The 15,276-nt window shown below is 28.0% G+C and overlaps 2 pseudogenes; one reads left to right on the forward strand and one right to left on the reverse strand.

Annotated features, from left to right (window-relative positions):
- Positions 1 to 5,442: 5,442 nt before the first annotated feature.
- LOC111040781 lies at positions 5,443 to 7,367 on the forward strand (annotated as a pseudogene).
- Positions 7,368 to 8,412: 1,045 nt separating this feature from the next.
- Positions 8,413 to 10,102, reverse strand: LOC111040775 (annotated as a pseudogene).
- Positions 10,103 to 15,276: the final 5,174 nt, after the last annotated feature.

Raw genomic sequence — 15,276 nt, forward strand, 5'->3', positions numbered from 1 at the left:
TAAAAATAGGTAGATTGTAAACTCGGCCCGGAAATTTCAGGTAGTAAAATAAATCGATTGTAAACTCGGCCCGAAAACATACATAGGAGAAGATTCTATGTTTCCACCTGAAATGTGGGCCAGTGCATCAGTTGAAACGTATTTAACAACAAATGCATGTGAATCATTTCATGCGCATTTTAATTCAAGTTTTAATTCCACTCACCCCAATATATATTCCGTCATTTCAAAATTAAAAGCTCAAAAATGTGGGTTCTGAAATTAATTTGGATTTAGTTAGGTAGTTGATAATTTTAGGACTTAAAAAATTGAAATTGTTTAATATTTTCAAGATAATTATTCAAAATAAATTAAAAATACTGAAAAACTTAAGCTAGTTTAAACTAAACTAGTTTTCAGTAAAATAAAATTTGTATTTTTAATGTAATTTAAAAAAAAATAATTGTAGTGACTTGCTAAAAAACAGTAAAAATATTTTGAAAATGTTGTGTTCTATTATAAACATCAGGGGAAATTTAAAGTATTTATCGAATGTAGGCACAAATTTTAGTATAACAATAAATTTATACAAATCTATTGAATATCACTAATTTCTTTTCTAACTTATAAAAATAAATGATAAAGTTATTTCATTCATACAAAACATAATATTAGTCTAACAATGTAAACTGTATTATATTGATTTTTAAATATATATTTAACATAATGTATGTAAAATAGAGTAGGTACCAATAATGGCATAAAAGGTTACCAGTAGGTCTAAAATCACCGCTTAGTTCAAACAAGTTCAAAGAATCTACTAAGATAAATAATATTTTAGGGTATAAAACATAACTATAAAATAAATATTTAGGCACTATGATTTAAAAATAACAAAGTTTTATAGATTTAAATACTTGACGAGTCAAAACGAAAAAATCCAAGACTGTAGAGATTCTATTGGCGTTAATAATGGCTCTTGAAAAAAATGAATTTTTTCCACTATTAGTATTAAAATTAGGTGTATAGAACAAATCAGAATTACGTGTAAACCTACTAGGGATTCTAAATCCAATTAAATTTAAAATAGCTGGGCAGTTTATATTATTATTTAAAATATCATAGACAAACATTATATCAATTAAATCATGCCTGGTGTTAAGAGAGTCAATACCTATAGAGTTTCTATTAATAAAACCCAAAATTTTATATGCATTATTAATAATTTTTTTTGATTAATTTTGAAAAACAGATCAGATTCAAAACAAATACCTAAATCTGTAATAGAAAAACATCTTTCAAGAATATGGTTATTAATAAGATATTAATGAAAAACAGGACTTTTAATATGTGAGAAAGTTATAATTTTAAATTTATCATAGTTTAAGGATAAATAGTTTCTTTTACTCCATAACACAAGTTTATTTAAATTGGTTTGCAACAAATATTGGTCAACAACATTTTTGATTTTACAGTAAATTTTAACATCGTCAGCAAACATCAAAATGTTTACTGAATTATCTAAAATAAGAGGAAGATCATTAATAAAAATAATGTATAATGATGATCATTTATCATTTGTGTCTAGTCTACAATCATTTATTTTGATTGGAATCTCGTAAAAGTAATTATGTTTGATATATAAATATTTAGCCACAGCCATTTCTAAATACTTGAAATAATATTATCATTAAATATATTATACTCACATGACAGCTTGTCATGTTTATTGGCACATTTATTGCCCTAACCACAAGAATCCGCTCAAGTAAAATGTATAAATTGGATTCATATTGAAAAACATGAAAACAGATATAAAATTAAATTTAATAGTAGGTAACTGAGAAAGAAAATTTTATTTTTTCATAGATTTAAAATGCTTATAATTTGTTTTAAAAAGATTAGCAGAAAAAGTGACAGCTAATTTGATAATAGATAATTTTAGGTATATAGGTAGTTTTGATTTTTCAATTGTGAGCTGTTTTAGTTTTACATAATAATGTAGTGACATTCCAAAATAATTATTTGATTTATAAAGTTTGAATGTCATGAACAAAAGGCATTTTAAAATTGATTGTAGGTATATGCACCAACTAGATTCGTTTTCGCATCTAACAAGATACCGAAGTTTAAAATTGGAAAATTATTTAGTCTAACTATCGTGTACACAGATACAAAAAAGAAAATTTAAAAATTTAAAAAACACACATCCTTTTAAAACCAATACATACATTGCTACGCTTTGAATTTAAGGTTCAACATTGTATTCTGGTTGCGCCTATCAGCTGATGCACAACAATAGGCAGCACTGCTTTAAGAGAGGATATTGTAATATTAGGAATGTATTAGTTGTTGTAGAGAACTGTATAGTTAAGGGAAAGTAAGAGATTTTAGAATTTGGCATCAGTGATACAATTTAATACTATATTTATGATTAGGTAATACTTTATAATGGGTGAATATTGAGAGTAAATAATAGATCTAATAATTATTACTATGATGGCCTGGTTGGCTCAATGCAAAATAAGTGATACATAAAATAATTGTAAGTATCAATATAATAAATATAATAAATAATAAGGCTTGTCAGCCGATTACCTGCAGAAACTGGCGTCAGTTGGTGGCTTTGAACCGGAACACTATACCCAGTAAACATGTCAAGGCTACGAGACGTCAAACTTGGGTATATATGTCTATGTGGAAGTCTCGAATGTCTATGAATTATTTACGTCTAGTAGAATACTTCTATTAGACATATAAAACAATGATTATTGTAAACGTATTTTTGTAGGTAGCATAATTATGTATAATAGACGTATTATATTAAGATTTTATAGCTGCTTGGCGCTTGCCGCTATAGCACTATAGCAGCACTGGTGCTGGACATGGTGTGCGGCAGCCGGCAACAGCTGTAGTCTGTACTACTCACGGACTATATAGATATATCTTAGTCCGTGGTACTACTGTAGCAGACTGTAGTACGTAATTTTTAGTGGAGGGGCGCTGTATCTCACTATCAAATTTTTATCAATAAATAATAATTTAAACATTTTAAACTATAACGGCCGCAGATAATAATAATAATTATTGTTATGTCTTATGACGTGGTTTTCTCACCGTGACACACTGACACTATATAGTAAATAGTTAATAATATTATTATATTGCTTATTAATTTATTATTAGTTTAATGTGGGTATTTTGTTATTTAATTTATCGTTTGTCAGAATGTCTGATAACCCTCGTCAATCGCGCTTATCGCACTACTTAAGTGCAGTACAAATTTGTACTTTGTGTCCACGTATTGTGGTTCGAACCAAAATGATCATTTTATTCTGTGAGTGCGTCCTGGAAGTATACGGTATACGACATCAAGACATCAAGATCAGCTTCACACCAAAATTTAAATTGATTTTGTAAGTATGCCTAAAAATCCTTATAAAGATTTTAATCACTTAGGTCGAGCTCAACGTTATAGACGATTAAATGGTATAAATAAACTAAACGGCCCTAAAATATTAAAAGGTACTGCAGCGCCACCACATTTAGTTGAAAATATTGAACACGAAAATAGTTTAGACGATTTTAACATTATCCCCTATGAAAGTGATATTGAAACTACCTCATCTAAAAGTGAAAATGGGTCGGAAAGTGAAATTGAAATGGAGGGTAGTAGTAAAATGTATGAAGAAAATGCTCTTCAATGTAAACTAGCACATTGGGTTTCAATTAACTGTGTCCCTCTTAATGTAGTTACCAAATTACTTAAAATTCTAAATGAATGTAATCCGTCAGATGTGATTAAACTTCCTAAAGATGCGAGAACTCTTATGAAAACCCCTAAAATACCACTTGTGACAAGAGTTGTTGGTGACTTTGGAAAGTATATTCATTTTGGCTTGGAGGATGGTTTGTATAAAGTATGGTTAAAATATAATAACAGATTGTTAAAAAATGTAAATAATTGCGATGTACTTATTAATTTTGATGGGGTGCCAGTAAATAAGGGAAACTATGGATGTCTTTGGCCAATATCGTGCTGTGTTGTTCAAATAAAATCTGAACCATTTATGATAGGTGCTTATTATGGAAGTAAAGAACCTAATGATATTAATAGTTATCTAATGGAATATGTTCAAGAAGTACAAATATTAATGCAACGAGGCATTTTGATTAATGGAAATTATAAACCATTCCGAGTGATTGGTTACATCTGTGATGCACCGGCTCGAGCATTAGTCAAACAAATTAAAGGACATACAGGTTACTTTTCTTGTGAAAAATGTGTGGTTGAAGGTGAACATGTAAAAAATAGAATGTGTTTTACTGATTTAAATGCAGCACCACGAAATAATGAAAATTTTGCTGATGGTATTTATAAAGATCACTGTAAAAGTCGATCACCCTTGCTTCAAATTCCAGGGATACGTATGATAACAGACTTTCCTTTAGAGTATATGCATTTAGTGTGTTTAGGAGTTGTGAGAAAAGTTCTTAATTTATGGAAATCTGGTCCAACTTCATTAGGCCGCCCTAACACACTAGGTAATATTAATGTTCGATTTTCAAGTATCACAGTTAGAAATGTTTCTACCAATTTATGTGAAATTGCTAAATTTGTTCCTTGTGAGTTTTCCAGGAAACCTAGGTCGTTACATGAGCTTCCTTATTGGAAAGCAACAGAGTTCAGGCTTTTTCTTTTATATCTTATACCAATTGTTTTGCAAAATGTAGGAATGTCTTTAACTCAAGACATATTTTTACATTTTATGATGTTGCATGTAGCTATGAGAATCTTAGCTTCTTCTTTATACATGCCATCTATGATTAATTATGCTGAAGATTTATTGAAATCGTATGTGGAACAATTCAGTGATTTATATGGAGAGGAACACGTTTCCTACAATGTCCATAGTTTAATACACTTAGTAGATGATTGTCGTGTTTATGGTGTATTAGATAATTTCAGTGCTTTTACTTTTGAAAACAGCTTTCAATCATTTAAACGTAAATTTAAAAAAAAAAATTTTGTTCTTACTCAACTACATAATCGTGAATTTGAAAATCGTTTAGCAAGTGTTGTGGGTATTAATTTTAACAATAAATGTTATCCTAAGGTTAGCAAAAAAACTAGTGGAATTTTATTGAATAGCATAATATGTGGGCAACAGTTTAAAAAAGTAGAAACTGAAAAATTTGTTTTAAAAACAGACCTAGCCAATAGTTGCTGCATAAGCTTTGATGGCTCAGTTTTAGTAATAAAATCCATAGTACAGAATGACTCAGAAATCAGTTTAATTTGTTATAAATTTGAAACAGTAACTGATTTGTATTTAAGCCCCATACCATCTAATAGTATTGGAACTTATTTGTGTAGAAATTTATCAGTTGAACTTAAGGTTATTTCACTCAACTCCATTTCACACAAAGCAATAAAGTTTCCTTTAAATAATTTAGGTGAATTTGCAGTAACTTCAATTTTACATTGATAAAACTGCATTTTATATTGTGAATTATAAATATTAATTATTGTTTTTATGTTTTAGTCATTATGCCAAACGCAAAAGAAAATGTTTTTTTTTATATTTGTAAGATACAGTTTGATAAAAAAAATGCACCCATGGTTGCTATTGTGCCTAACATATGGGTACAAAATTGCAGCAACATGTACTTTTGTTTTTGGCCGCCACAAAAATTTCAAGTGACAAAAATGATAAAGTCGGCTGTTTTATCAAATGAAGAAACATGGTTACAATATCCTTGTGAGATATTAAAAAAATTTGGTTTGTTAATATAAATTATATTTTATTTATCAGTACCTAATATATTTTAATTATAGGAACATATGAAGAAGCTAGAAGTAAACTACCAAAATATGACAATAATGATGATGCTGAAAGCTCGAATATTGAAAACCGGGGTCGTGGCAAGCGTAAGAAGAAACCAAATACTTGGAAAATGAATTCAGATTCAGACTCAGATAGTTATTCACCATCAATGATAGCTATGCCAGAACCTCCTACTTGGATAAGATCCCTTGGTATGGATTTTTTTTTTTTGTGCTAGGTTACTATTCTAAGTTATTACTTGTTTCATTTAACATAAAATATATGTTTTTATTAGATGATTCTTATAATAGAACAAACAAATTAAAACAGTCCATCACAACTCCAGTTTCACAAAATCAAATAAGAGAATCTACAAAATATTAAACTAGTCTTACGACTCCAGTGTTCAAAAAAGTCACATCAATTTTTACCGCTCCGGAGTGGCCAGTTCCACAGGAATATAATAACGATAATTCAATTTCAGAAAATAATTTGACACAAATGAATTTACTTGTTCAAGGTAATTAAAATTAAATAATTTATGTTACACAGTTATTGCTTACTGACTTGTCAATTATTAATATTAAATGTATTGTAGATCAGCTACCAACAGAAACGAATTCTGACAATTGTTTATCTCCACCAATGTTTGAAAATGACAATGAATCTCATAATGAAGGTAAATAATTTCTCCTGCATAAGCATTAAGTCAATGTCATACTTATTATAGGAATGTGTCATATATTTATATTTTATTTTGTAGAAAATGAACAGTATCAGCCTACATCATCCGAAGCCGTGGACTTGTCTCATGCCACAATACATTTATTACAACAGCAAATTTTGTTAGTTCAACAAATTGTAAGAGGCCAACAGATCACCAATAAATTATTAACAAAATTAATCATGAGCAATGGAGAATCTAAACCCCAATCAACAATCAGACAAAAATGTTCTGAACATTTCATTCTACCTGCTAAATCTGTAGCTGAAGTGTGTGATATCGAAGAAAAATTGCAATTGTCTGCTTCAAGACAACTAATGGTATTAATTAATTTACACACCCAATTATTAAAAAACTACCATAATAAAACAGTAATTCAAATTTAATTTTAATTTAGATCAGTAGATTACAGCAATGTGGGGGAAGATCGCAGAATGACACTACTACATTGATACTAAGAACATTATTAACAGACCATTGCGCATCTAACTACAACTTTGAAGGTCGAAACTCTGGAAAACATGCTTTCAAAGATTTGATAATGTTTAGTATTGTACTTGGTAAGACTATTTTTAACTAAAAAGTGTTACTTACTCAAATTAAAATTATAAAATTATTAATTATACTATTATTTTAACCTTTTAAGATGTAACTATGATGAAACATCCAACAGGATCCGAAGATGTGGTTAGATGCAGAATAAAAAACTGGTTACGTTTAGCACCAACCCGGGACAAATAAAAAAATAATAAATAATAATATTAAGTGGTATTGTGGTTGGTAGGTAGAGTATATAGTATTATAGTGTATTTTAATTTATAACGGTTTTTTTTAATTTGACTAAATATATGTGTAAATTTTATTCAATTTTATTGTAAACATCATTAAAAAAAGCTTAAAAGCTTTCATTACAACAATTTAATTTTGACTTAACATGTTTAATTGTTATGTTTAATTATAATATTATTTATTTTATTTTATGGGAGTGCGCACTTTTCCAATTATTAATTATTATTTATTTATACTTATTAAAATAAATAAATTTTGTGTAGGTATTCATTTTATATAAGTTCCAAAACTCCCCTTTTAATATTGTAAACTAATTAAACTTTAGAAAATAAGAAAAATGTAAAATATCAATATAGAATGTAATTTATAAAGCTAATGGCCCTTGTCGCCGAAGCTCAAGATCAATTATAAAAAAAAAAAAAAATATCATATCCTATACAAATAATAGATATTTTATATACATCTAAAATACTAGTTTGTATACCAATAAAAGACAGTCTTAAATACGTATATTAACAATATTCACTTAGACTTTAAATAGTTGTCTCATTTAGACTTATTTTGGAACATAAAAAGGACATCTATTATACATCAACAATAGATATTTTGATCTAATAAATGGTATATAATAGACATCTAATAGACATTGACATGTTTACTGGGTAGTCATGTAGGTTACTTCACCTACACCTAACTATTGTGGTTAGATTAGATTTTGATAATTTAATGAATACCTATTTATTTTTTGTAATAGGTACTACTGAAAAATATAAAAATGATATGTGTGAGGATTCCAGATCAGGTCCAGCATATACTGGCAAAGGTGTATATAAATCACTTTTAGAGGTATCAAGTAAACGTATGAAACGTACTGATTTATTAACCAAGTATGAAGAAGACATTTTAAAAACAAAGTTGGAAACTGCACTTATTAATAAAGAAACTGCAATGTTTGATTTGAACATTGCAAAACAAAAATTTGAGACAGAACAATATATTTACAAGTCATTGAAACAAAATACTGATAAATGTTAATTCCATTTGTAACGTATTGTTAATTACTTTTATTTAAAACTTAGAGAAACCTATAATTTATAACACCTAATTTCAGTCAATTTTAAGTTATATGTAACAAAGACTGTTTACTGTTATTTTATGTTTTAAATTAGGGTTGATATATTAATTACCAATGTATTAATTTGTAACAAAAGACTGTTTACTGTTATTTATATTTTAATTTAAGTTGATACAATAATTACCAATGTATTACATTTTAATTATTAGCGAAAGATTATTTAGTATTTACTGTTATTTTATTTTAATAAATTTAATTGCCTGAAAAATAAGAATTTATAAAATGTAAGCGAACTGCATTTCCACTTTCTCTCAATTGCACAGCTGGTAATTCACCGCCTTGTATTTCTATAATCTCTGTATGGTCGTCTTCATTTTCAGGAGGTATATCATTTCTTCTTCTTAAAATATTATGGAGGATAGCTGTTGCAGTAATAATGATCAAAGCAGTTTGTGGAGTTGTGCGTATACCTAATGATAAAGCTGGAAAGCGCCTTTTCCATATACCAAACGTACGTTCGACAACATTTCTTGTAGATATCTGTGATTTCTAAACATACATTTGTTATAAAAATATACTAGTAAATTAAAGAAAATTTTAATAACGAACTTAATATCTATTTTCAGCAACACTAGTTGGGTTTAACAGTGGAGTGAGAAGATAGTTCTTACACTGATATCCCCCGTCTCCTAGTAGCACACTATCCACAAATTCATTGTTTTCAAAACGAGCACGAAGTAATGAATTATCGAAGACTGTGCTATCATGAACACTACCTGGCCACCTTCAATTTTCAAAATAGCTTTTGTAATAAAATTCTTATACATAAATTAAAGTATTACGCACTTTGCAACTATGTCCAAAAATTCTAATTTTGCATCACTTACACCTTGGACATTAAAAGAAAAAAACCCTTTGCGATTTCTGTATCGCTCTCCAACATCCTTATTAGGACATTGGATTCTAATATGAGTTCCATCTACTGCACCGAGTACCCTGGGAAATTGCCTTATGTTATAAAACATTGTAGATGCAGTAATAATATCATGTGTAGTATTTGGCATTTTAATATAATTTGGACGCATACTAGCTATAGCTCTTGAAACACACTTAACAGTTCTACATACAGTTGATTTATGGACATGAATATGATCCCCAATTACTGCCTATAAATTAAATAAATATAATATTATCTAAATACAAAATAAAAATAAATTGTTTTCATCTGACTTGAAAAGCGCCTGTTGCATAAAATCTAAGTGCAATTAATAATTGTAAATGTGGAGGTAAAGCATAACTGCGTGAGGTTTTATGTAAAATCTGGTCCCGAATCAAAAATAAAACCTCTGAAAATGAATCTTTTGAGAGCCTGTATCATAAAGTAATAAATATATTATATGCATGTTGACGTACCTATAGTTAAAGTTAAATGGAACTTAAGCCACATTCCAAAATACAGAACATAAATTTAAAACAAGATGGATTTTCATAAATAGACAAATAGTTCATAGTTTTCATTGTTCTGAGATTTCTCTAGGATCATTCTATCATTTACCTGAATCGACGTACAAAATCAGCATCATCATACTCAACTAAAGGGTCATATTTTTTTCGATATACACGCTCTTTAGGTAGTATTCCAATAACAATCATCGCAAATTCATCATCAGAATCTGATGATGAAAAGGTCATTTCATTTCTATCCATGATGTGGTTTAACTTATGTAGGTACTTATTTCCTGATTAAATTGCGAATATGCAACTTGGCATTTTATTCGAAAATAATAAAAAAACAAATATCTCATTTGTTATCTCATTACTATGTTGATATCGTTTCATTAATTTTATTTTATTGAACCAATAAAACTTATTGGACCAAAATCGGGCCTATAAATTTATGGATAAATAGTGACTAATGGTCGATAACTTATTGGTTCAATAACTTTGTGCAACGTATTTTAATTTTTATCGATTCAATAACTCAACTTATTGGACCAATAACTATTTATTGAACCAATATAGTTTTGTGCAACCGGCCCTAAGTATTTAATAAATATAATAATACTATTTAAATATAGGACTTTACCTATTTATATTTTATTTAAAATAAAATAAAAAATTCAATTTTGTATTGAAGAAGCACACAACACAAAAATAGAATTTCATTTTATATATTGTTAGGTTTTTCAAATATTAATGATCTTAAAAGTGATATTTTTGTTAAATGGCGCGCCATGGCGATTTAAATAAAAAAAAATAAATAAATTCAAACATTTTAAGATTTTTTAATATTTTAAAACTAAAGATTATATTAAAATTCTGATACTTGTATCATATTAAACATTTAAAACAGCACATTTCTCAGGAAATTAAATTTCAAAAATAAAATGTTTAGGTTGTTAAATTAAATTAGCCAATGACAGGAGGACTCTTACTTACAGGTTTTAACAAAACATACATACCACTAATGGCTCAACTTCAGATGTAAAAGAACTAGACGTAAAAGAAGGCACAACTGTTGTAATAGGTTTAGTGTTAATAAGATATATAGTATCTTCATTTTGATACTGCAAAGTATCAGCTTCCCGATTAATAGTGTCTATTGAAATAGACAACATCGTACCATATATAATATTAGTGTATATATTATAATATTAAAATACAATATCATGAAAATTAGTTACTTTCACTTAGTAAGAACACAAATAAATTGTATATTTTTATTTAATTTATAATTTATATTTACTGGTAATCAGAAAAAAAGTCCCGTTAAAAAAGTTCCAAACTAGGAAACAAAGGTCCCGAAAAAAACGAATGAAAATATATCAAAATTGAAGTATAATATGCTAAAATTGTATTGAAAAAAACATTAAAATTACATAAAAAATAATATAATTTATTTTCAAGTTCCTTAATGAAGATCATATTTTTGGCTTTTGCTATAATTTAGTAATTTACTATTTAGTTTAAGTGTAATATAATATTTAATATATCAAATTGTATAGATAAATATAAAAATTTTCATATTATAAATTATTAATCATTAATTGAAAGGTAATTAGGAGAAGTAATTTTATATTAGGAATTCATTCTTGATGGTTTTTCAATTTTACTAGACTAGTAAATATATTCGAAATTACTATAGATACTTATAACTTGAACTTTGATTAGGAACATTAAATAAAAACAGAAGTTTTTTCGTATAATAATAGGTTATATGTATACCTGTAAACACTAAACAGTCATTTTTAACAGGTGTAAGTCATAAAATAAGAAAGAGGTCAAGAGGTGTACCTACCTAATTATAATATTACATTTTTATAGCATTATTATTAAACAAATTATATTGGTACTATAATTGTATTTATTATTGACTATTGTATTTCATTTTATTATTTTAGACTTGTATTAAATTAAATTTTATTATATTTTAATATGTGATTTAAGTAAGTAATTAACATTTTTTATGATATCATATGATTTTTTATGTAACTTTAATGTAGTTTTCAATACAATTTTAACATATTTAAACTTTAATTTTGATATATTTTCATTCATTTTTATCGGGACTTTATATCCTATTGTGGGACTTTTTTTTCCACGATTCATATTTACCATCGCATTTGCAAATGACGAGACCATCGTCATCTAAAACGATTTCACCTTTTCCTGTTCGACATATTCTACCGTTAAGTATTTTCATGATTAATGGAACCTTGTATAGTTGTATTACAAAAAAAAAGGAACTACTTAAGACATTAAATTGAAAATAGAAATAGAACTAAAACAGTCTACAGAATTACAGAAGCAACTATTCGCTCATGGGCTCCTGAGCCAAAATTTGAGTATTGAGTATTGACATATATTCGCTGATAAGAATAAGAAATGATAACGATCACCTACACCTGCTCTTGGGTCAGTGTGAAAAAAGTGTACACTAATGTAATACTTTTTTAAAACAAACAGAGTGTAGGACTACACTATTTCAAAAAAAACGCTTTGGTGTACACTTTTTGTGAAAACGAACAAACCTAATGTATTAAAATAATACTTACATTATAGCATAGAACTGATTATAGTTCAATGCAGCCGTCTACCATATAGCGCTTACTAGCGGACGAAATCGGAATCCTTAAGCGCATTTCCTTAATGGTAGAATTTCAAGCCTAACGTCCTGTTTGGCCGTGTTTAAAAATAATTTTGTTGTTTTGTTTTGCGTATACGAGTTTTACAAGTGTTGAAGTTACAACGCAGTAACGCGTTATTGACTATCGTTCACACCACAAGCCGCATTCGTTGGTTGGTTATTTCTAAAACAGTATATTCGAGTAAACCATACGTTTATTATATTAAATATATCGTCAAAACCACATGGGTTATTTTATTGTCTACGTTATTGTAGTATCGCCTCTAAGTACTGAGTATCTTTCAAGTTTTGTTTTGTGTCCGTCGTCTAATGTGTATTCTACTGAATAAGTTATAAGTATATAATATAAGTTTTACATTCTTTAGCAAATTGTGTCTGTATGTACAAGCAATGAAGTAACGAAGCTGCATTCGTATTGTGTATTTTTTCATCTTTGACTGTCGCACTACACTAATTACCTAAGTACAAAGGTAAGTATTTGTATTTTGTATACCTATCTATTATTTATTTTATAAATTATGATCAATGATATTAGTAATACATTAATTACTATTGAATATTGATAGTTAGCAGTATTAATTTTTCTTGTGTGTGGTAATATACTTGTACTCACGAATAACTGGGCTTCATGACTATGGCACAGTTCAGTAAAAGCGATATTAGTAAGTCTATCAAGCGCCGAAGATTTTTATTAGATAAAGAAACTGTAGATTTTTTTTCGGATAGGAATACAAATTCTCAATTTCAATTACAACCTGGCACATCATCTCAAGATATTAATGCTGGTGTGGAACACCATTACAGTTTTCATATTTTTATAATTATAATATTACGAATAGTATTATATACATATATCATATCATCGTGTCATCTTTTATCCATTCTGTAATATCACGGAGTAAAGCTATATATATGTATAACTATTTTGTATAGTAAACAAAATTTATAATAATCATTCGGCCTGCTTGACATTCGTCAGCCGAACGAAGTTAGTCTCGTCTCACCACTTGCTCCGTGTATTGTTGCTGCCAAGTCATCGGTAAAGTAAAATATTTTAAATTAAATTTTAAAATATACGTTAAATCATACTCGGTATAACTACTTGTCTTGTCGAATGTCCAAATCCTCTCACATTCCTCCGTTTGGTACATGATCTTACACTACGGATACACAATTACACACCGTATACCAGTAGTGATAGACAATAATTTAATTGTTACCACGTAACATTTATGGTGGATGCGCCGGGCATAGATCTATCACTACGGATACACAATTACACACCGTATACTAGTAGTGATACATTTATGGTGGAGGCGCCGAACTTCTAATATTTTTTTTTTTAGAAAACGTAATTTGAAATAAACAAATTTCGTTGTAAGGACAAATAGTTATACTGGTATATTTTATTTATATTGACTAATCTAAATTTATTTATGTTATATATATGTCTCAGACATAGGCGCAAATTGGGGGGGGGGCGTAGCCCCCCAAAAATCTACAAATTTAAAATGCTATATTATAAATGTGTACTTTTTTTTATCTATTTGAATAATATTGTATATTATGAGACTGTCATGTTAATTATAAAATAAAAATTATCACTGATATTGTAGAAATAAATGTATAATTTTGATCCTAGATTATTAGGAATTATTATTACATTGTCTTATACTCTTATTATTGCTATCGCGTCATGATCGTGATAGTATTTTATACTAAATGTATATTTAGGTACCTACTGCATAATAAATAATAATATAAGTAGTAATAGGCGTAAGCCCACATAATATTTGACGTGACGTGTTTATAGTAATATAGTTAATACTATATTAGATTAATATAAAAGGTTATTTTTATTGTTTTAAATTCGGCGAACTAGGTCTTTCCCTGCGACCATTTACTGCGCTTATCTGATTTCTGAATGCATTTATATTTTGGTTACATATTATTTTGATCGCTATCCGCGCTTGTCGTTTTCATTACACCAGTTAACAATCCACGTTTACGTTAGTTTATCGTTTATTCTACATGATCAGTGCATTAAAACTTATTTAAACGTTTTTAAAAACTTAACAATGGAAAGTAAAAAGTTATTCAACATTTTCAATAACAAAAATAAATCCACAACTACTTCTACAAGTTCTACAGTTTCTACAAAAATAGATGTTGATCAAAATATATCGGTTTCTATCACTACTGCTACCAACACCAATATTGTCAACAGCGATGATGAATATATTACCAATAATACCACAAATGGATATTTAGATGTTGGAGATTTAAATTTCGGACCTATGGGGCCAATTTTAAAAGTAAGTACAGTTTTCAAATTCCCTTTTCTTATTGTAGGTATTGGTCATAATTTATAATATTTATGCAATCTTTAATTTTAAGTTGTAATTAATAATTGTGTAATTAGTTAATTACTTCAATGTTTCTAGGTATTTCCAAAAACTAAATTTGGACAACAAAACAGATCATTTTCGAGTACCTACTATAAAAAATTTCCATGGATTAAGTATATCATTAAAAATGATGCCATTTTTTCTTACGCTTGTCGCTTATTTTCAATTGACTCTGGCCACGTTGAACAAACATTTATTAGTATTGGATTTAATAATTGGAAAAAAGTAAGTTTTTAATAATAAGTTTTAAATTTTAGAATTCTATAAGTATTATCATCTAATGAGGTACATAGGCACCTATAATATACTATGTACATATTATATTT

Source organism: Myzus persicae, unplaced genomic scaffold (genome assembly GCF_001856785.1).
Source record: "Myzus persicae strain clone G006 unplaced genomic scaffold, MPER_G0061.0, whole genome shotgun sequence".
NCBI classification, from domain to species: Eukaryota; Metazoa; Arthropoda; class Insecta; order Hemiptera; family Aphididae; genus Myzus; species Myzus persicae.